Genomic DNA, 25,142 nt, shown 5'->3' on the forward strand with positions numbered 1-25,142 from the left:
CACAGAGGCGTTATCAATATATGACATCAGAAAGCAATTCATCATTCGCCAAGAACTTCCACTTGAATTTATCATTCATCATTTTTAGCGACAGGTTCTTCACCAAGTTAGTGGGAGAGATATTCTTGTCCCCATTTCCCAGATGAGGATTTGCCTATGATCACCCAACCAGGGCTCTAGCCTCCTCTAAGAATCCACTTCAAGCAGGATTTATCGAAGATAGACTGTGGCTGATGGCCATACTTCTGATCATTTGCCTCTAACGCTATCGGAAAGCAATCAATGCAAGTTAGCAAACGTATGTATCAAGTATCTATTGCCTGAGATACTGAGGGGTAAGGGAAATGCCTATTCTCTTAATATACTTCTTTCCCTAGTCTATAGTCACATATCCATTCTAGAGAACAGAATACTAAATGCATCTAAAACTTTCAGGGTATATCTCTGGCTTTTGATCAAATGATTACTTTAAAAGGGAAAACAGTAGAGTAGGACGCGATGAAGCGGACAGAGAATTGTTTTCTTGAATGTGCTCAGAATGCGTCCTGGCTGTACCACGGATGCTTGCAGCAACCACAATAATATAGATTTCTTCTTAAATATGTTCAAGTGATTGACATTATGGATTTCATCCAAGGACTGTATTTGACTAGAAATCACTGGGGGCTATCAGAAAATAGATTAAAACAGTTAGTTAACTAATTGATAAGCAAGATATAAGGAACTGCTCAGTCTTACAGAGAAAGTGGATAAAAAGGCACAATTCTAGCCCATTCTTCCTGTTTAAAAATCCAACACAGGTTTTCAATTACTGTATACTTCTCTGACCTAAAGGTCATGAGATGGCTTATGTTATCCTATAGCAGGGCATATGCTTCGGGTAAAGACTCTTCCTACTTGTTGCGGCCACTTTACAAATCAGCACAGACCCCAGCTCGGAGCACTCTATGGGGACTGCTACTATGGGTTGAACAAAAAGCACCTGTCATTATAGGGATCTCCTGGGCCAAAATCCCGTAAAACGATACCTTCCTAAGAAACTTTTCTTTGTGAATTTTCATTGCTAGAGGAAAGGTACAGGGACTATAATTTCACTCACTGAGTTAAGCATAACCCTGAAATAAGAAGATAAAATGTAAGCCTGCCCCTCTTTCCATCAGGGAAATATAAGTACTGAGTTAGCAAAGAAAGAAGTCAAACTAATACATAATTCTCTCTTTTCCAGTCTTGCCTAATACTTGCATTTATTCTACCTTTCAGTTTGTGCTCTTTATTACTGTCAGGGTGTGAGCATTTGTAATCCATGTTGTCTTTTTTTTTCAATGCTCTGCCTCTGGTTGTCAAATTGAACAATTATGGAAACACGATACCCCGTTAAATTTGAATTTCAGATCCACACATAAAAAATTTTAGTGTATCTCAAAGAATGCATGGGATATACTTACACTAAAAACTATGCACTGTTCAACTAAAATTGAAATTGACTGGGCATCCTCTGCTTTATCTGGTACACTAAGACATCCTCCTCTTCTCTCCTTTTAACCCCCCCTTTTTTTTCCCCTAAAACTGAGGAGATACACCATAATCTCTGGATTTTTCTTTGGTCAGCCCGGATCTGCTTAGATTTGACACAGTAATCTGTTGTCTGAGGTTCTGTCACTGTGCTTCCAACTGGGAGGCAAAAACAACAAAAACTGAAGAGAAGAAGAACACACTTATTCATTCACTGTATTTATACCTCTAGTTTCTAAGCTAAATTCAAAGGTCTCCAAAGGGAATGGTCGGGGGCGGGGCATGGCAGGAATCAGACAGCGCCTTTAATTATATTTACACAAAATTCATCCCCATTGAAATAGAAGGTGTATGAATTTGGATTAATTCAAAATTGTATAATTAAGGGAATTTATCTTTTCCCACTTAAGAAGTTCCTCCAAACCAGAGATTCAAACCCTGGTTAAACATTACAATCATCTGAGAATTATCTAAAAATATAATGCTAGCCCCCACCATATATTCTAATTTAATTGGTCTAGGTTGGGATGCAATCATCGGTATTTAAAAACCTCCCTAAGTTTTTCTAATATACAGCTGGAGTGGAGAGCCACTCTCGGTCAATCTACTCCCTGATAATTAGTATCTCCTTTAGAGATAACTAGCTTGTTTCTAAAAACATTATAATTAATACTGTTACAAATTAGTCATGATAGCATCTCAGCAAGTGCCTCGTAAGCTTCTGCCCATCAAAATGAGGCAGGTGTATTATATGTATAAATATATAATACCCACATATACAGAAAGAATTCTTTCAATTGCCTTGTCTGAGAAAATTCCATAATTGACTACTAAGGGTTCAGGTAGAATTTATTACTGTTGTTTAAAAGTAAGCTGCCCTGGGTGATATCTGATCAGTTTGTTAACTTGTCACTAAATCTTGTTGCTATTAGTTATATCTCTCATCCCTCTATAAAATATAAAAGAAGAGTTCACAGGAACATGAAAAAGGAGGGTAAGAAGAGAAGGGGGTGATGGGGAGACAGAAGACTAAGAAAGGTAGAAATGGGCAGGAGGGGAGGACAAGAAAAGGAAAAAAAAAAAGAAAGGAATGGAGGGAGAGAGGACGAGAGTATTAACGCAGAAAACTTTTTTTCCCTTTCATTTACTTAAAGATCACTTTCTAGAGCATGCTTCTGAATCCAAATGAAAAGAAGAAAAGCCAATTCAATGAGGAAAGGTCTCTGCCCAATGGACATAACTGATCTCTTTCTTACCTATTCCCTCATTTTTCCTGTAAAAAAAAAAAAAAGAGAGAGAAGCACTGGCATTCAGTGTCACTGAGGTGGCTTCCTGTCAGTCTTCACATCATTTCTGGTTCACCCAAATGTCCAGCACTGGCCCTGTCCAACGTGTGGCTTATAGCTTGGTGTACAATGTACCCTATTATTCAGAATTTCTTTAAACTAATATGTTGCTGAAGTTTCAACATCCCTTTCAATGCCAGAAAGAAAAAAAAAAAAAGAACAATTTATACCAGATCATAAAAAGATATAATAGCTATTGAAAATAATGTGCTAGAGAAAGAAACATTTAAATGATGACATTAACAAAGCACAATTAGAGATCAGTTGGTCTCCATTTGCCCCTAGAGGTTCATAAACCCGCAAGATGAGGCTCTGAATTAAGAACCAGATGTGGCAAGATCATCCTAATTATATCTTATTTAATTTGACCAGGAAACGTCTTGGATTGGATGTCACTTTTTCTTTTTCTTTTCATGCTTCTACTTTTAAAGACTAATGAAATAGAAAGGGAAGCCACTACACAGACTCTGGAGTTTGAAAAAACAAAGTTAGCAAAATCCTTTTCCTACTGAGGAACAATAAATGACAGGATGGGGAGGGATGGTTAAGGGGATATACAAGCTCATGGAATATATGGGTAGCTCAACTTCACTGTTGTTTAGGAGCATAACTAAAAGCAAATTTTATCACTTGCTCTTTATAAAATAAAGATTTTGTGTGTCTTTATACAATATACACAGACGGAGTGTAGATATTTGGAGACATCTATGCACAAAAACTGAGAAAGAGACAGTAACTCAGAACCAAAGACTAGAACTCTACTCAGCTACAAGTAAGGGTTATCACTGATACCTTAGTTAAAAATAACTAGAAGTTGGGGTGCCTGGGTGGCTCAGTCCTTTAGTCTCTGCCTTTGGCTCAGGCCATGATCCCTGGGTTCTGGGCAAGCCCTGCACTGGGCTCCCTGCTTGGCTTGGCAGGAAGCCTGCTTCTCCCTCTCTCACTTCTCCCTGCTTGTGTTCCCTTTCTCGCTGTCTATTAAATAAATAATAAAATCTTTTAAAAACAAAACAAAACCAGAAGTTATATCTCTAACAGTAGTTCAACATGTATAAATTTATATAATAAGGTGCACACCATTCCTAAAAGACGGTGTCAACTCAACCTTTTTTAAACAAATTCTTTTGTTATCTTTATAAGGCCTCAATACATTTTTCCTGAGTATTTCCCATACACACATACACCCGCACACATACCCACAGACTTCTCGGATGAGCAGATACTGACTGCCCTGTTCTGGTCAAGATTCGAGTGTCCTGAATAGACAATAAGAAAAAAGTGGCTCCCTTTACAGAATTCTATTTTAACAAGACTTATTTCTATCTGGGTATGCTACATGTTACACTAACTCATTTAGAGTTAGAATACTCTCTACCTGGGGTCAGGCTGTATTAGAGCAGACCAGAATTTCTTGATAAAACTATAACAGGCAAACTCTGACATTTTTGTAGAATACTTTCAAATGTCACAAAACTTTCTGCAAAATAAAAGTTTCTGCCAATTTCAAAAGAAATTAGTTTGTCTTGGGTTTAATATAAAAGCCAGGTAAAACTTAAAGATATAAGTTGAGTGTTACACTGAGGTTTTGTGAAAGCTCAAACTGGAAATTTTTAAAGAGAAATCTAGATGGCATACAATTCTGACAATGGAAAATCAAAATGCAATTTACAAACTCTCTATGAATACATGCTCTAATGATTCTTCCATCTATAGGCTTCAGGTATGTCCAGGAGACATATGATGTGGTTGGAAGAAACCAAGAGGAGTAAGAAAAACAATTGTCCTGGAAAAAAAAATATGAGAAATGAATTTCACGTTTTCTGGAGAGTTCTGGTTGAGTGGCTGAATTATATTATTTGATTTGTTCACAGTAAAATTCAAAATTATGTAATTACATAAAAACCATCACCCATCAAAAGTACAACGGTGTTCAGTTAGAATGGCCAAAATTAACAAAACAGGAAACAACATGTGTTGGAGAGGATGTGGAGAAAGGGGAACCCTCTTACACTGTTGGTGGGAATGCAAGTTGGTGCAGCCTCTTTGGAGAACAGTGTGGAGATTCCTCAAGAAATTAAAAATAGAGCTTCCCTATGACCCTGCAATTGCACTCCTGGGTATTTACCCCAAAGATACAGATGTCGTGAAAAGAAGGGCCATCTGTACCCCAATGTTTATAGCAGCAATGGCCATAGTCGCCAAACTATGGAAAGAACCAAGATGCCCTTCAACGGATGAATGGATAAGGAAGATGTGGTCCATATACACTATGGAGTATTATGCCTCCATCAGAAAGGATGAATACCCAACTTTTGTAGCAACATGGACGGGACTGGAAGAGATTATGCTGAGTGAAATAAGTCAAGCAGAGAGAGTCAACTATCATATGGTTTCACTTATTTGTGGAGCATAACAAATAGCATGGAGGACAAGGGGCGTTAAAGAGGAGTAGGGAATTTGGGTAAATTGGAAGGGGAGGTGAACCATGAGAGACTATGGACTCTGAAAAACAGTCTGAGAGGTTTGAAGTGGCGGGGGGGGGTGGGAGGTTGGGGTACCAGGTGGTGGGTATTATAGAGGGCACGGCTTGCATGGAGCACTGGGTGTGGTGAAAAAATAATGAATACTGTTTTTCTGAAAATAAATAAATTGGGAAAAAAAAGTAAAAAAAAAAAGTACAACGGTGTTAAAAAAAAACAAATTAGTTAATAAATAATAAATTAATTAAATAAATTAATAAATTCAAATAATGAGTAGCTCTTCCTCGGCATAGAGTGCACACAGTCCTTTTGTAATGGTAAAGATGGCATATCTATATAGAGTATTTGGAAGTAGGACATACTATTCCGCAAATAGCTACTGATGGTATAGGATTAGCTCATGATGGTGCACTATAGTATCAACATTACTCGTGTCACAAGATATTAGAACGGTGAAAACTGATATTCAGTTGAGGATCTTTTCACAGACAGCAATGTCTGTAGTTTAATGGCAGAAAAGTAATTGATGGAGTTAATCTCTTTCTCTATAAAAGAGAAATTGACAGAAAAAAAAAACTTGGGGGTGGTAGCAACTAATCATTGATAAGACCACATAAAACTAAGACAGCAACAACAATGGGACTCTAGCTCTTCCTAGGGAGAGATGTATTCTGTCTCCAACTTGACTTTATATAATCACTTCATTGAAAACATTTCTAGGGGCGCCTGGGTGGCTCAGTTGTTAGGCATCTGCCTTCAGCTCGGGTCATGATCTCAGAGTCCTGAGATCGAGCCCCACATCGGGCTCCCTGCTCTATGGGAAGCTTCTCCCTCTCCCACTCCCTCTGCTTGTGCTGCCTCTCTATCAAACTAATAAATAAAATTGTAAGAAAAAAAAAAGTTTAAAAAAAAAAAAAAGAAAAGAAAACATTTCTAGAGGTTTCCAATCACTTCTCTATATACATAAGCCTTGATAGTTGATGCACAATCTGCTCTCAGGATGTCCCTTGGACAGGGAAATCAGCAAACTGCAGGAAGAACTCACAATGCAGGGTCAAACATGATTTGGTACAGGTGGGTCCACAGTAAGTAACTCATTTAGAAAAAGTATTTCAAGTTGCATGGACCAAGCCAGGTTATAACTCAGGAAAAGAGCAAAAACAATGTTGCAGATTTATTTTTTTAATTTAATTTTGAAATTTTTAAAAAAAATTTCTTTTCAGTGTTCCAGAATTCATTATTTATGCATCACACCCAGTGTTCCATGCAATATGTGCCCTCCATAATACCCACCACCAGGCTCACCCAACCCCTCACCCCCACTTCAAAATCCTGTTTGTTTCTCAGAGTCCACAGTCTCTCATGAATTGTCTCCCCCTCCAGATTATTTTCTAACGTCTTCAACCCAATAAGATTTTGACTAAAGTAAAAAGAGCCAACAAAATAATTATTTGTACTTGCTGTTCAATCCATTTTGGTTTTTATATCAATGTAGCTATTCACAGCTTTGGTCACCAGAACACAAAACAGACAAAGGAAATGAACAGAGAGGAGATGAGATAACATAAATGTTCCCAAACATGGACAGGGAGTGGGGCTTGCATACCAACCAGCAGTCTTGGTGTCTCTGCAAAGGGCTTTTGCTTGAGAGAATAGATCTGAGTGTAAGAAGACTCGGGTGCCTGGGTGGCTCAGTCAGTTAAGCTGCTGCCTTCAACTCGGGTCATGATCCCAGGGTCCTGAGATGGAGTACCCTAGCAGGTAGTCTGCTTCTCCCCTACCTGCAGCTCCCCTACTTCTGCTTGCTTTCTCCCACTCTCTATTTCTGTGCTAAATAAATAAAATCCTTAAAAAAACAAACAAACAAACAAATAAGACTAGCCTTGATAAAACACTTAGGCAATCACTGGAAGTGATCTATTGCAGGCATACAGTTGTCATACTTTGGTGCTTAAGCCCCTGTACAGAGGACCATTGATTAAAAAGACGATAATAACTAAAAAGAACACAGAAATAGATACTATACCTTAGATTTAGGTATCATATAACTGTTCCTTTAGGATATATTTTTAACCTTATCATTTACACAATAAGTGATAAATGTAAATATCATAGGCTTTTAGACCCAAGAAAAAAACTTAAATACTGTCTAGGCCAATGTTCTCATGTACAAAGAGTGATATGTGGTGACTAAAAAATGCTGTGAGTAGCCATAATGTGACTTGAACCTAAATACTCTGATTCCTAACACTGTGATTTTTTAATACTTCACATTGCCTGTCTTTATCCCAAAGATACCATAAAAGATGAAAGTAAAAAGAGGTATATAAATGTCTCAAAATAAGTACATGGACTACATAGGTTATAGAGCCAAACTATGTTGTTCAGAAGATGAAGTTGGAAGACCTGGTAAATAGCTAATATTTGTAGACAAAGGGTAATTGGTAATTGTCATGTATCATAAACCGTACCAATATATTACATAAAAATCAGAATACTAGGTTTGACATTCATGAATCTGACATAGTTTTTGCCAAATTTTTCCCATAGTTTCCTTCCCACATTTTCTCGTCTTCTCTTTCCCAGCAGTCTCACTAAAGAGTCACCTCTAGATAGCGATGGTCTTCAGTGTTTCAGTACATTGGCTTTCAACCAATGAAATAATTTATAATGCTCTTTATATATAGTTAGAATTAATCACCCCACTAAATTTCAAGAAACTTTCTATCTTTAATTTTTTCTTTACTTCTTTACTTATTTCTTTACTTGTTTTCTATTTACTCTGTCCTACATTTTAGACTACTTCCTAGTGGTTTTACAAGATCTAAACATTGATATAGATACGCCCCATATGATACCAAAGCTCCAAGTAAATTATGTAGAAGCTAAAGGAAAGAGGATTTTGAGCACAACAGCAGAATGTGATTTGCAACAAAAGGCATTTCAAGGAGGCTGAAGAAGTACAAAAGTGTGCGACTGTAACAGTGAATATACAGTTGGACTAATTAACCCCTAAAGTCTCACTTGGTCTATTGTGCTGGAATTGATGGAAGCTTATGAGTCTCTTCCTTTTAGTTTTCTCCTGATTTCTTGGGCATTTACTTAGTTCCATGATAGAACCCCTCTTCTCTTTCTTTTCCGGTCTGAAATTTCGCTAGTCTAGATTGAAGGTCTCCTTTCTATCTTTGTCTCCATCAATTATCCCCTATATCTTATATTCCTATATTCCATTTTTGCTTGTAGAACATGGATGACTATTCTTCACAGTCCTAATACCTCTTCTCCCCTCACCCTCTACTATTATGCATACATGGAACATGACAGGTATTCCTGCCACTTTACCATCTTCCTCACCTCCTGGTCATGCTATGAGAACCAATAATGTTTCATGAACAGGATGAAGGTTCAGTACATGACCCTGACTGTCCCTTTTTACTCTGAGATTAAATGTGTGCTATCAAAACCTGTTTGAAAGTCTGCTCTCAATCTGCCACCATAGGTTTATTCAACCTTATACCTCCCGTCTGCAGCAGCTTGAATGCCACTGTAGATTCATATTTTTAATGCATTTATCACATGCTGCTCTATATTGTTACCACAGCTCATGTATGTTACCCTTGAAAGTCTCTTAAGTGTAGAAATTATAGTTTACACTCCGGTCAGAAAATACTTGTGCATTTCTCCCTCCCTCCTATCCTTCCTCCCTCCCAACCCCCTCCTGCTCTTAGCTTCCTGCTATCTTAAGCCTACTTATATCATTTGATTTTTTTTTTCTTCCCTTGGCAGTAGTAATCTGCTCTTTGCATGTTTCTTTTTGAGGTCATCTCTCGTCACATGTCAAACCTATTACTTTTATTATTCTTCATCAAAGTATGTACTCAATTCTACCTCCTCCACTGAAACTCCCTTGTAAAGAAATAAAGTGTAGATTTCTTATCATCCTAAACATACAACAAATCACACTCCTCTGTGATAAAAGGTACACATAGACACAAACATAAAATCCTCTACTGCACAGTATAAGTGAAACAAAACATGTATAAATCTATCCTTTAGTTCATACATTCCTAGAATAAGGAGAAGAAAATTATCTGTGATTCCTAATACACTGCCCTGACAACATGAGTATCCAATAAATAGTATCACTTAACATCTCCGATGATAGTAAAATAACAAGTAATTTGTTAAAAACATAAAATGACATAGTCAAGTCAAATTCTCTTCAATCTAATCCATTCCGAACATATTTATAAGTCTGAAATATGTGAGTGTTTATCTGAACAACATCTTCAACTTTCAGAAAATTCATTTATCTCTTACTCTTCCTCTGCCGGGGAGGCAATTTGTCGGGAAAGTTTCCACAGCTGCTGCTGCTGCCATACTATTTTTACTTTCCAGATAAAGAATTTCAGCCTCAAGGGCAGCCAGACTAGCACCTTCCACCAATGCTAATCTCACTTCATTATCCTTTTTTATAAAAGGTCACAACTCTTTTTATGTCACACATCGCTATGGGCACACTCTCATCTATTTAATTTGACACAATATAACAAACACACAACTAGTTGGAGAACTCTGTCAAACCTAACCTCCAACAGGTATTATTTATGCTCTTCATTATTAAAGAATGGGAGAAGGGACATGCACGAGTCACAGTGCTTGCTTTTTACTTTATTTTCTCGTAGCTTCTGATAGGCCTTGTAACATAGCGTGCAGAGCAGGAAGAAAAGGTCCTAAGTCATATTAGAGATGAAAAGCTTCAAACATATGACAGGAAGGAGGCACAACCCAGCGTCCTCCAAATCTATGAACCGGAACGTGCTAAGTTCTCAAACATCCTCGGAGCAACCGCCTCCAGGTAGGTCTATGAAGAAGCAAAACACGCTTGTTACTCATCTGAAGTAGGTGGTCTAGTTCATACCCTGAGTTCGGTCTAAAGATGATGCTAGTTTTCATGTATCGTTCAAGATGTTTTACTTAAATTTAATTCTCACAAGATCTTAATGAGGTAGGTACTGCTATTATTCCAATTTTATTCATGAGAAAGTAGATAGGTAGAGGAAAGGAATTGACCTATATACAAGGTCAGCTGTAGAGCAAATGCTGGGAGACAGAATGCAGACCCAGGGAGGTGGGGCCGTGAGGACATATTATGACCAATTAACATGTTCAGAGTTCCTAGGGATGCTGTAGTATAGGTCTCATAATTTGGGCTAATTCAGTTAGCTCAGTTAGAACAGTGTGCTAATTAAGACAAATAGAAATCAATAATGTTACCTACGTTCAACTGTGCTTGGCTCATTATCCCATTGGTAGATCTTTGCTAACGTGGAGTAGGCATCTGCCTTTTGAGATGAGTTGGGGTATTCTAGTTGTCTCCTTTGCCTGTCACTGCTCCCACAAAAAGATCTTCTTTGGCACCCACAATTGTAATATCTGAGGACTCATTTGTTTTCTATAAATATAAGAGATAGTGTCCTCAGGTGTTCCCTTCTGAAACAGGTGTGTGACCCCACTAGACTATTATTGGACATGCCTTTTACTCACAAGTGCAACAAACTGGAAAATCAAAAAAAATTGTTAAATGAATAAAAAGAGGATTGAGGAAGAAAGTATGGATAGCTTGGCTAAACGTATCACCACGACTAGATTAACAAATTAATGTATGAAGGAGATCTCCCTAGTTTACATTTACACGCTAAAGGCGTATCTTGTCATCTTATAAAGGTGGGAATGCCAAAGAAACACTCTCTCACCGTATTGGACTTCATGAAATAAGAAGAATGGGAATGGTTTCATGGTAGAAGCACAGAATACTGGAGGAAATTTATAGACCAGAAGTGTGAGGTGAAAGCAGAGCAAGAATGTAGGGTAAACCAAGGCAGACCAAGGCAAAATACTACTTGCAGAAGACAACTAATATTGGCCTACTGATCCTAGATGACCTGTCCACTCTCTAATCCGGGATTAGCCCCATTTACACTGCATTTTCATTTGTACTCTCTCCTAACCCCAGCCTCAGGGACCCCCCCCCCAACAAACATTTCCAGAAAGCATTTGTTATGAACCCTGTTGCCTTATAGGCCATACGGGATTCTTGGGACATTTGTGCAGACGAGGGAGTGTGTATACGATCTGTTCAACTGGTTAGACAGAGAGGCAAATGATGCCCAAGTATAATTACTACATGGTAGTGCCATATAGTTCTATGGATGCTACTCTCTGGTTGCTTAGATGACAAGCTTAAGGAGCTTTTCTTATACCAAAGCCAGCATATTCAGGGATGCTAATATGTTACTTAGCCCCATCGCATGTATCTTATCCCCAAATAAGTATTCATGTTTTGTTCTCTCTGTACGCTCAATACGGTTTTCATCCAATCTTATTTTCGACCCTACTCAGAGATAAAAAAAGACATCCTCTCTTTAGAAATTTTGGTTAGCATGTATTGATTGTGAAAAGCTGAACTTCTTTTTGTAGGATGATTATGATGAAATGGATGCACTCTTCATTTTACTTTATAAATTAGCAGTTTCTAGAGTATACATGGAAACTCATGTTTTGTCGTAATACCAGAGAAGGAAGGTATGGTTGCAGAGTAAGGGAAAGATGAAGGTCTGTAGTTCAGGTGAAGATGCATGTCCGACCCCCATCGTCAATGCTTAACCAGAATTTCTCCAGTCCGTTTGGGAAAGGGTATCAGATGGGGCATGATGATTATTTTCATACCAGGCCTTTGACCATTTCATTATCTTTCCAAACTTCTTTTCTGCCATGGTTACAGGGACAATCTGGTCTCCTTCTTCCTGGCCTTCCAGTCTTTGATTGGCCCATTTTATTATACTGTTCCATTAAAATTGGTTAATTTTTATTTTATATTTCTTAACTAATTTTATAATTAGTTAATTATAATTTATATTTCTGATAATTTTATATTTTTTAACTAAATTAAGTTAAACATAAAGATTACCCTTCCTTCTCAGTGATTAAAAATATCCTGTATAGGTTTGAAGTCAGAGGTAGGTCCAATAATGTTTGTATTCGTTAGCCCCAAATCCTGTAAATCCATTGTTAAAAAAAAAAAAAGTAGATTAAAAAAAAGAAAGATCTTCAGATAACTTAATAACTGGGAGGAACCAAAAATATTTTGTGAACTAAATCACAAAGGATTAAAGTTTGTAATAGAATCTAAGTCATTATGTGTAAAAGCACAAAATAGCCATTTAGGACAGTGGTTCTGAAATTTATTTTTATCTTGTAATCACCTAAGGAGCTTTATAAAATTAGAGATGCTTAGACCACACTTTTAGATACACTGAATCTGAAATTCAGAGGGACTTCATAAGCAGTCTTCCTTTTTAAAGGCATTCAATGTCATTCTTCTAATGCATTGTCATGTTTAACAACCCCTACTTTATAGAATTCTTGTGACTCCGTGATTTGTCTGTGGGATACCTGTAGTAGGAAGCAGAAGCAGACTGGATGGAATGGGGAAGGCCCAAACTCTAGGAAGCTGGAGGTTATCTGAGAACTGGTGTCTAAGGAAAAGAGAGGTATGGCCAAGAAGAGAAAAAAGTCATAATCAGTTTATCTGGAGCAAAAATATATTTTTTTCTTATAATGAAAACTTGCCACTTATATTAAGAGTATGCTACCAAAGTTAGGAGATATCATAGAGACTTAAATTCCAGCTGAAGATATTAATAACTGATTACAGCTTCATGTGCTATACCCGGAAAAGCCAAGTAAGCACCTATGAAGGAAAGGGGGCCTTTGCTGTCATCAACACACAAGCCACTGGGCAGCAGAAGCTTGAGGACATGCTTTCCAAAGGCTTAGAGCGACACTTGGTGGCATAAAACCAGGTTCCTGGGGCCAGTCAACTCTTCTTCAGACAGGCTGTCCTCAAAGGAAGATCTGTGTCCTGTTGGAATTTCCTCATTGCTAAGGTTGTGAGCAATTGTGAACCTCAATTGTGAAGCAAAGCCCCCATTCACATTACACAATTATAATGTATCAGCAAATAAGAAATAAACCCTAAGATCTTGAAGATCCTAATAAAAAGGACTAGTAGAAGAGCCAGCTCCAACCAGAATGGCAAATACGAGAAAGTTCCACAGCCATCAGGAGAGAACAGAAAGTCAATAATGAAATCATTACTGGAAAAAAGAGTTGGACAGGGGGACTAGGGGGGTATGGAAACAAATGTATTTAAAAGACATTTGAAATGGGACAAAATTCCTCTACACTAAGAGGATCCACTAACACCTGGATACCGAACAAATCTGAAACCATGGGTTTAATGAAATTACTGAAAAAATGAAAAAATAATGGGAAGGGATTATATAAAATCAGTACTTTCTATCCTGATATCCATAAGCATCCTTCAGGTTATAAAAATATATTCAACTATTACCCAGTGGAAAGTAGTCAAAGAAAAGCTTGATGAAATGGTACCTAAAAGAATCAGGAAGAGTAGTAACAATGGGGAAATGTGGGTGAAATTGTTTTGCTTCTTTGAGCATGTCAAAGGGAGAAAGAAAAAAAAATCACTTGTTTTAGTACTTGTCATTAAGTACTATATACAGTAGTTAAGTATTAATAAATAAGTAGTTAACATTTATGCAATGATTCATGCCTGTTAAAATATGCATCAACTGCTCGTTTATTATTTATCATTGTCTTCATAACAGAAAATGAGACCAAGTGGCCAGAATTGCCATTGTTTTTTAAATATTACTTTGATTTTGACTGCCCAAATCATAAATAAACAATTATCTTCTGTGTTGGAAAAATCATGATGATAAATTAACATTGGCCGTGCCTACTTGTGCACTCCCTCCACACGAACTAAGCTTCAAAAATCAGCTTCTGTATTTAGGAAAAACAGAGTGCAGTGTGTTCCTTGGGACTGGGAGAAGATCAAAAAGATGAAAATAAACGTCCTGATCCCTCAAAGTCTTCTGTCACTTCTCATGCATGGGCATTTTACAATGGTCAATTTATAACTCCCCTATCCTTCTGTGTTATACGCAATAATTGGACCATGCAAGCTGTTGCTCAAACACATTTCTGAAAAAGAAAGAGAATTGCTGAATACCTGTGTGCAAATTTGGATTTTTTTTTTCCCATGGTGTCAGAGAACTAAAATTCTTACCTTCCCTATATTGTTTATTTAATCTGTAAGAGTTCATAGGTTTTGATTTGGGGCTTTAAAATAATGTGGGGCACCTGAGTGGCTCAGTGGGTTAAGCTTCTGCCTTTGGCTCAGGTCATGATTTCAGGGTCCTGGGATAGAGCCCTGAATCAGCCTCTTTGCTCAGCAAGGAGCCTGCTTCCCCCCACCCCCGCCTACTTGTGCTCTCTCTCTCTCTGTCAAATAAATAATTAAAATCTTAAAAAATAAAATAAAATAATGCAACTGTCACTGTTAATTGTGAATATTCATGGAGTGCTTTCAAGTTTTCTATTTCACCTGACAACAAAAGTACCACACTTCAAATTGTGATGTTTTGTCATTGGGAATTCAAACCAAGATCTTTAGATGTTTCCAAACAGAGGTGAAGGTGTCTAGTGCAGCCTGAAGCCTGACACTGTGTGCCTCATATATGGGAGAAACAACCCTGGACAGGAATCCAAAGGGACTGTGCTCAAAACCTGTCTTGTATCTTACAGGAGATTTGGACAAGTCACTCAGCCTCTTTCTATTTGAGTTCCCTCATGTGAGAAATAGAAATGATAATGTCTACATCAGAGACTTGTTAGGAGGATTAAGTGAAAACGTTTTGTAAACCATAAATGGCCATATAAATGCAAGGAATTATGACTTAATAAGACATTAGGGTAAATATCTTTTTAGTCAATTATGAAATTCATGGTCTCCAAAATGCCGGCCTATCCTTTAATGTCTCAACAACTTTTCTGTGAGAACCATGTCTTGGGAGTAAGTCTGTTGATAGAGCCCTGGATAATGCAAGAACTAATGGCAATGCCCCTTCTCCGGTTCCCGAAGACGACTAGCAAGGCTGAAGCTCTCCGTTCCCCTCCCACACAGTGACACATCCAGCCCTCAGATAAATTTCTCAGAAAGTGTGTCAGAATCCTGGAGCCCAACTGCTAAAGACAGGAAGCAATTAAATATGTAAATCAAGGAAATTACACTGTACTGATGACATTCAACACTGGGTCTGCCCCTACCTCCTCCTCCTTTTTCTCCCTGCTTCTATTCCCCTCAGGACTGAAGCTAGTGTGAGAGCTCCTTCTTTCACGCTGCTCCCTGCTAAATGTTTTTTATTCTCAACCACCTGCCCCAGGCCTTCTCATCAATTATTAATCAAGTGCCCATGAATATGCATAAAAGCTTGTCTCTGAGTTTTATTAAATTAAAAAAAAAGTATATAAGAACTGTGCCATGGTTGAGAAAAGAACATCCAGTAGAAAAGAGGAGGAGAAGGGGGCAAATTCTGGGTGTTTTTATTCACTCCACTGATGGCACAAACATGTTGAGGCCACTGATTTATGAAGTTTATATATTTTGTTTTTCAATCCAAATATGTTTCTAAATTAGGTTCATAAAAGATTTAAGCTCTAGAAAATAAACCATTCTAGAATCTGCTTTCTTTTGATAAATAAGGTTCTTCATGTTTTAGAAAGGATAAAATTGTCTAGAAACTACCCGCACAGGTTACCGAGATAGCCCCCTACAAATGCACCCTGTCTCCCATTCCAAGGTCTGCCACACGGCGCATGGGGTCCTGGGGTAGTGTTGGTGAATCCCAGAGCCCTATCTCTCCTACTCTTGAGGTCCCTTGTCCAACTTTCCACTTCAGTTGAGACTTTCTCTCCAAAGAGAAATAATGTCTCCTAATCAAGAAGGATGCAGAAAAACATGCCTGTAAATACTATTGTGGTTTTTATCTTACCAGGTAGGTCTTCCATGATCACCTTTTGTCAAACAGCACACCCTGACCTGTTGCTCTCACCCCTCCTCCCGACATACATAATGCTTTGCTTATTGCTTCTAACTTCCAGTGCCTTCTCCACCATGATTGCAAGCTTAATGAGAACTGGGATTTTACCTACTTTGGTCAATGCCACTCAAAAACATGTGTTTCTTGAACCAATAAATAAATGAGAAGTATAAGGGCATTATTAAAAAATTATCCTAATTACTAATATAAACTTCAGCAATAAACATCTTCTGTGTTCAAGTAAATAAACTAACCATGATAGCCCCAGGAGGATTTTCAATGCTTCAACCAATGTTCCCTTACTCTCCTGTGTTCTACAGGTGGCTTCATTGCACATAGTCAGCTGATCCTGATGCAAATGAAATCTCATCATATTTCTATGTTAAAAAAATGAAGTATCCTAGATGCCTTGGTGGCTTAGTTGGTAGAGAACCTGACTCTTGACTTCAGCTCAGGTCATGATCTCAGGGTCGTGAGATTGAGCTCCGTGTCAGGCCTCATGCTTGGCATGGAGTCTGCTTGAGATTCTCTTCCTCTCTTTCTCTATCTGCCCCTCCCTCTGCTTGCACTAAACAAACAAACAAAAAAATAAATAAACTAAAAATAAAAATGAGGTGTCCTAATAAAAAAGAAGTTAAAAGTGGAATTTTATTTTGTTTCGCTGGTTGCTTATTTGCTTTTGTCCATATAATGACTGTTTATTTAGTAAAAAATATAGGTGGAGGGGGTGTCTGCTAAGCATCTGACTTTGGCTCTACCCATGACCTCAGGGTCCTGGGATTGAGCCCTTCAAAGGGCTCCCTGCTCAGTGGAGAGCCTGCTTCTCTCCCTATCCCAGGCCCCCCTCCACTCATGCTCTCTCTCTCTCTCCCCCCACCAAAAATAAAATCTTTTCAAAAAAGTGTAGGTGGGAGGAAGTTATGGTTTGTGTCTTCTGTTCTTTATTCATGTCATTGGAAACCTCCCTCCCACACATCTTCCTGTTCTCTTGCCTCTCACGTCTTAACATTTTAGCCATTCATCATCTCTTAGCTCAAGTATTTTTTTCCAAACATAAAATAAGATATTCAGATTTGATGAACTCCAAGGATTAATCAAAAATGAAATTAAATCTATAGGAGTAAGTCAAGAAGAAAACAGAATTATTTTCTTATTTCCTTGCTCACAACACTCAGTTTCTCATCTGTCATTAAACTTACTGTCAAATTAATACTTATATTTTTAGTTTGGAATTTTTACTTTGTTCTACTATTTTCTTTTCTAAAGAATCTCAAATTTAACTTACAGAATAGTGTGTTCACCTAATATGTTATTGAAAATCTAATTTTATAGAGTGCCATTTAAACAGAAATGCCAATTTTCAGTAATAATGGTCACTATAATAATGTTTAATGCCTCAGTGACTTTTTACCAGCTAAAATGCCCTTTAAATATATACGCCTCTTTTATTTCAAATTCAAGAATGAATCATTACACTTTGATGAGCATTCCATCACACTGGGCGTTGTAGTTAAATTTTCCTGTTTAAGAGTCTCATTAATTTATCTCTGCTTTCCTGACCTCCCCTGATGTATTCATTCATTTAAGAGCTATGTGAAAACAAACAGCAATGGCCACAGAGCTCTAATGTAGACATTTTTCAGGGTATGTAGATGCACAAGATCTCAAGGAGATGACAGCTAAGAAAAACCAACAGGATTTGCAGGCAAACAGCTACACTACAATGTAGAATGATTCCAGTGTCACATGAGTGCCGTAAAGGCAGGACTATGACAGTGCTAGGAAGAAGAGCTCCCTTCTGGCTGGACTGGTTAGAAAGGTATCAAAGAAGAGGAAAATGTGGGGGGCCTTGGTGGCTCAGTCGGTTAAGTATCTTTGGCTTAGGTCATGATCCTGGGGTCCTGGCATCAACCCCCACATTGGACTCCATACTCTGCAGAGAGTCTGCTTCTCTCTCCCTCTGGCACTCCCCCAGCTTGTGTGCACTCTCTCTCTCTCAAATAAATATCAAAATTGAATTTAAAAAAAAAAAAAAGAAAAGGAAAATGTAAGGCAAGCTTCAGTGAAAGGAAAGGATATTAAAAGGTATAACTGCAGGCCAGGCCACCTAAATCACATACTCTGTTGATGGTGCCTTGGATGGTATGAAGGGGAGGGATGGAAAAGGCAACTGAGAAAGATGTCTACTATGTGTGGTCAAAGGAATAAGAGTGTTGAGAAGGTGATGGGGGCAGAGGAAGTAAGATCACTGGCCTAGGGAGTAAGGTCATAAAATCTTCTTCCCATGGTTCCAAGAGGATCTGAACAAGACCCTAAGGACTGAACTAGGGAGAACAATTATAGTCTTCCAAAGAATGATTCAACGGTCTCCTAATGCTAAGATTAAGTAATGTACAATTTAGAAAACTCAAGAACTGTTTCCTTAAATTGGCAATATTTTTTTAAAACACTTTCCCAATATGACCTTTGCCCCAACCCACCGTGTGTGTGTGTGTGTGTGTGTGTGTGTCTAGAAAATAATTCTACTTCACTGCTATATATGTATACAAACATGTTATCACTTTTCAGGAAGTGGACAGGTTTAGGTAATAGAAATACTTTAAATAAAGCAAACTTATGAATAAATCATTGCCAATTGTTTGGGAATTATTGTGTACATGTGGAACTGGCCTGATCCCTGAGTGTGAGATTCATCACCAGCAATGGAAATAGGTCTGAAAAGAGGAAGACGGTATAGCCACACAGGGCACTACGAGAAATGAGGCAAAAGGGCTTTGAACATGAAGTTGCCCCAAGCAGTCAAGAGAGATGATTTTTCAATCTGACATAATGGAAGTCCCTAGAGAGATCCATTTTTCATTCTGACATGACTAAGATAATAAGTCACAAGTCAAAATACGTAATATGAGGACTAACACAAAGAAAGCTATTTCTGTTATAGAAATGGCAGAGTACACCTTGGTACATGTTGGTTTAAATGGACATTCTTTTCTTTATAAAAGCAACCAGAGACTTCAGCTCAAAAGAGTAATTTTTAAGAGTAGAACTCGTTGAAAAAAACAAGAGCAAGTGGTATGTGAAGTTTGACTCTTTGGGGATACTCTGACATAAGCTCGGCCTTTGAGAAATTGTTTTTAATAAATAAAAATAATGATAACGGAACAAAATTAAATAAACAAAATCCTCTGTAGTGAGAATGGGAAGACCCTTATCTTCAGGTTAGGCCTCCCATTTTACATCCCTTTGGCAGGCTGTCAGACAAGGGAATTATAATTGATATTAATTTAGTAAAGTTTTAGTAGACCCAACTTGGGACATAATTCAATTTTGATACTCATGAATCATATATAAAACAAATAAGAGCCAAATGAAAATAAGAAGTCCTGATAAATTTCATTTTCCTTTATTTATTTTACTGAGACCAATGTAGAATTATATACTGTTGGAAATGAAGAGCAAAAGGAAGAATGCAAATAGGAAAGGCATTATGGATATAATGGGACATTTTTTAAATGTCTCTTTAGAAAGTTGAAGCATTAAAGCCCACATTCCTTTCTGAGATGTCTGGATTGGAGCCAGATTCACAAAAATCATTTTAGATGATGTCACTGCCTATCACCCTGCATATTGTGGTTTAAGGGTTATTGGGTCTTCTTTCTGTGCTTTATTGATCTGAGCATGGTAATAACATACAGTTTTCCAAAAACTACCTACAAAAAATAAAAAATTATTACACATTTCCATTGACTGCTCAAAGAGGTAAAAGCCAATACAACCCTCTATGAGTATCTCCTTGCCTTAGTACCTTTTGCAGACCTTTTTAGGTTTCCACTTTTCCCCTGGAGCCACCCTCATATTATGTTATAATGTTACATTCTCCTTCAATAAGTAACTTCTGGAGAAAACTTCTTCATCTCTGTGTCATCAAGACATTCATCAGATAGATAATGACGGATATATATCCTTTGCATATTAACTCCAGAACTCTCTACCTCAGCTTTCAAAACCTCAACAGCATGCATACATACTGTTTACCAGTCTCATCTCCCATTACAATTCAACATAATTTCTCTAGAACACTCAAAATTATGAATTTTGTCTCTTTCTATTTTAAAGGATTGGCGTGTTCCCACCCCTCTGCTCCTTCTGCTCTGGCTCATCCTTATCCCTTGGAAGTTTTTTCTCCATTCTGCTGTTCAGCCCCCCTCTTCCTGTGCAGAACACAGATTTAAGTACAGGTCAACAACGGAATCTTGTCTTATTTAATTCATCGGCCTCTCCAGCTGCTCCCTATTTTTATCTTTTCAACACTTCTTACCTCCCTTGGTAAAACACAAACCTGCATGGGATTTTGTGCATGCTTACGTTTCTATTTAATTTTCTTTTGTTGAACATACTCGGGGTCCTCTTTTTGCTTCGTATCATTCATGTGTTCTGCAAGTGTATGGACATTCAGTATCTAACAGAGTAAAATAACACCGCCTCACTCCTGCTCTCTCCCATGATATAGGAACTCACGGTCCTCTCTTATAGTTGCCTGTGAATGGAATATTTCTGTTCATACTTTATTGATGAATCCTTCAGTCATTCTCTACTGTTGTTGGCTTTTTTTTTCTTTTTCTCTGAATTCAGACATGACAGGGTCCACCTGAAGCTCAGCATCACAGAAGCCATAAGGCTTTCCCTCCAAGTAATTAGATTTTCCATTACCTCCCTCTGCTATCATTAGACCCTCAGCTAACACAAAAATCTCTCCTGGGATCCAGTCAATACTTCTCTGTATCGTTAGTTTTTAAGGGTCTTTTTGGGAGAAAAGGTCGAGAGAAATACGGCAGGTGGATGAGCAGGAATTCAATCTGGAAAGAACTGACAGAAGGGGTGCCTCTCTCACACCACCCATCCAGACATGGACAGATCTTGTCAAGTCTGATATGACAAAATCTAGGTTCTATTCCTCTTGACAAAGGGGAGAAAAACAAAGACTTCCCTCCGCTGTGATAAAGGGGATCCTCTCTTCTATTCTTTGATTTACTTCCACCAATGGAAAACAAACAAAAAAAATTAGTGATGTGGTGTCCAATATGATCCAGAATCTAGATCTCAAACACAGATTGCCGAACTCCCTCTCTCTAAACACTGCTTAAATGGTAAACAGCTAATGACCCCGGTGCCATCAGGGAGACTATAGCTATCTGGGATCTCTCCTCTTGCAATGAAAGGCATTAAAGCCCTTTTGGGGATAGGGATCATTTCATCGTCACCTTTACATTCTCTCAGCCTCTCAGACTCAAGTCCAAAGGTAGCTTACAGAGTTCACAGACACCTCCTTCACTCCCAGCAAGCAGTACCTGCTCCCTGGTCCTTTCCCTCTGCCCCCCAAATGCACACTATCTTCTCAGAATACTGAGTGTTCTTTCTCATTTGCTCATTTTCATTTGTTCATTTCATTTATAGACCTGACTTGACCACAAATTTGCTACTTGTGCAATCAGAGTGAGGTACCTGGAGACTTTAATCCTGGTTAATGTGTTTCTGTTCTTTTTCCCCCTTCATGATTATTTCTTCTGAAATTGTTCATTACAAAACAAACAAACAAACAAACAACAACAACAAAAACAAGTCCATGGATGCTCATCTCTCCCTGCATAGCTATAAGCTTTTAAGAGTTGCTTTAAATTGCACATTGGTCAGGAATGGAGAGAGGAGGGTGACAAAGACTGACATGGATGATTGCCCTATGGATTCCAGTGAGGTTACAGGTATGTGTCAAAGGTCATCTGTGCTGGGGCACCTGGGTGGCTCAGTGGGTTAAACCGCTGCCTTCGGCTCAGGTCATGATCTCAGGGTCCTGGGATCGAGCCCCGCATCAGGCTCTCTGCTCAGTGGGTAGTCTGCTTCCTCCTCTCTTCTCTGCCTGCCTCTCTGCCTGCCTCTCTGCCTGCTTGTCATCTCTCTCTGTCAAATAAATAAATAAAATTTTAAAAAAAAAAAAAGGTCATCTGTGCTGCCCTCACAGAGTCACATCAGTGAAAGAAGGTGCTCATTTTGTAAAAACCTGCAAAGCTTCAGACCATTGCTGTAGCTACTTAAGTAAGCCCAGTTTTCTATTTGAACTTGTGGTTATGACGATTGCTTATTTTTAATGGCTAGAGGATGCTGCTCCTGTTAATGGCAAAACAAAAAAACAAAACAAAACAAAAAGTTGTTTCCTACAGGATGGAAGCAAGCATGCAGATCACAGAATGTGAAGTCCAGAAGGGGACTGTGTCGAAACCTTTCCCTATAGACTGAAAAATGGAGCATGATTTTTCCCATAACTCCCACTCACCACCCCCAGGAGTTTCTTGCCCCTTCCTAGTTCTTTTGGTTCTTCCTCTCACACAATGAAACCCACAATCTATCTTGCAGGCACCACTAACTCTTCAGATCCATGGGCCATTATTGGGTCTTCACCCCCAACTTGGAAAAAAATATTACCATAAGGCTGTGGCTCAGAAGGTCAATGTGTCTTCTGAACTATTTACCAGGCAGCTATTTCCAAAAGACTTTTTTTCTATATCTTCAAATCATTTTTCAGATGTTTTCCTTTGTCATAGAAGTCAGGACACAGACCATAAGTGACTCTTAATATCACGAAACAAACTGTGGGTTGCTGGCGGGGGGGTTGGGAGAAGGGGCGTAGGGTTATGGACATTGGGGAGGGTATGTGCTTTTGGGTAAATTGGAAGGGGTGGTGAACCATGAGAGACTATGGACTCTGAAAAACAATCTGAGGGGTTTGAAGTGGCGGGGGGATGGGAGATTGGGGTACCAGGTGGTGGGTATTATAGAGGGCACGGCTTGCATGGAGCACTGGGTGTGGTGAAAAAATAATGAATACCGTTTTTCTGAAAATAAAGAAATTGGAAAAAAAAAAAAAGAAGTCACTACCTCCTTGTTGTAAGCTTGTTTTCCAGATACTTTTATATTTTCCTGTGATTCTATGCTATTAAATCCTTCGAAGTTCATCATGGCCTACAGGAAATAAATTATGCTCTTAAATTGCTCTCTGCCACTCCTGTCCCTCCTAACTACCTTAATTCCCTTTATTTTATTTATGAAACACTGTTATTAGCCCCCAAGGATTGCACGACATGATAACCCTACAATAATAATTTCAAATTTAACAATTTCTATTACTCTCATATAATAAAAGTGAGATAAAACTGTAGAGATGTCAACATAGCACGGCCCCTTGTTAGCGATCATGTTCTGGAGGCAGAGACTCCTGGTGCAGCCATATTAGTGATTTCACTCTCAGAGTTTCAGCCTTTGTAAGAGGAGAGCAACTGCAACTCCTGCAATCTTTGGAACGATAATATACACAAAGCACGGGCACAGTTCTTGCCCCATATCAACGCTCAGGTCATGGTCAGTAGCCTCCCTTATTTACTCAAAGGAACACTTGAAAAACTTTGTGATACACAAAGGTGAATAAATACACCAGTGAGTTACTACCTTGAAATTATCAGATTGGAAAATATAAGGAAAATAATTATAATTCCTATTGAGTTCTATAGTTCAGTGAAGCAGATATTCTTACAGTCTTGCTGATGGGGTTCTTTTGGCAGAGATTGTTTTCTCTTTGTTTTTTCATTTGGGGTGTGAGTGTGTGGTCTGTGTGTGTGTGCATGTGTGTGTTTTCAATCTCAACTCCATTTTCCCTACTTCTGAATCCCATATTAATCATCCATTGGTTCCCTTTTAAATATTATCTTACTGCTTATATATACATGCAAATGTATATATATGTACATGTGCATATACACATGCATGTACATACATATACACACGTATAAATATGGAGTATACATAACAGCACACATGAGAGAGAGAAGACATATTAATATTAGTTATTTTGTACTCTGTAAATGTGGAGTTTACATACTATTTTACTGCCAATAATCATCAATATTGTTCATTCATGTTGACCGCTATATAATATTTTATTGGGAGGATATAACATGGTTTCTTTTTCAACTCATCAGATAGTTGGTACTTAGATGTTTCCAAATTTCTATTATCATGAATATTCTTGTATATGTATCCTATTGTACAAGAATTATCATAGGTACCTGGGTGGGAAATTGCTTAATTATCAGATATATAAATGTTCAATTTTAGAATATAAAATTGAACTGTTTTCCAAAGTGGTTATAGGACTTTAAACTCCTAATGGCAATATCTAAAATGATCCAGGGTAACATACTCAGCACCTGATATTACCACACTTTTAAAAGGTTCAAAGTGGTATATCATCAGTGTCCTCATTTGCATTTTTTCAATCATTAATTTTTTACATATTTATTGGCCATAGTGTTCCCTCTTTTGTGAAAAGCTGTTTCTTGTATTTTTACCCAGTTTTCTTTTCTTTTTTTTTTTTAAGATTATTTATTTATTTATTTGAGAGAGAGAGACAGTGAGAGAGAGCATGAGCGAGGAGAAGGTCAGAGAGCGAAGCAGACTCCCCGTGGAGCTGGGAGCCTGATGTGGGACTCGATCCCGGGACTCCAGGATCACGCCCTGAGCCGAAGGCAGTCGTCCAACCAACTGAGCCACCCAGGCGTCCCATACCCAGTTTTCTTTTTGATTGCCATTTGTGGCAAATGTCTAAAAATATGAATACCTTTTGGCACAGAATTTTTATTCTAAGAACTTATCATATGGAGACAAATTTTCAAACTATGCCTAAAGGCATTAATTAAACCTATTTGTAATAGGAAATTGCAATAAATAAGCTAAACATCCAATAAATGGAGACTACCTAAATAAATTATGAAAATAAATTTTAAAAG

This window comes from Neovison vison, chromosome 6, assembly GCF_020171115.1.
Source record: "Neovison vison isolate M4711 chromosome 6, ASM_NN_V1, whole genome shotgun sequence".
Taxonomy (NCBI): Eukaryota; Metazoa; Chordata; class Mammalia; order Carnivora; family Mustelidae; genus Neogale; species Neogale vison.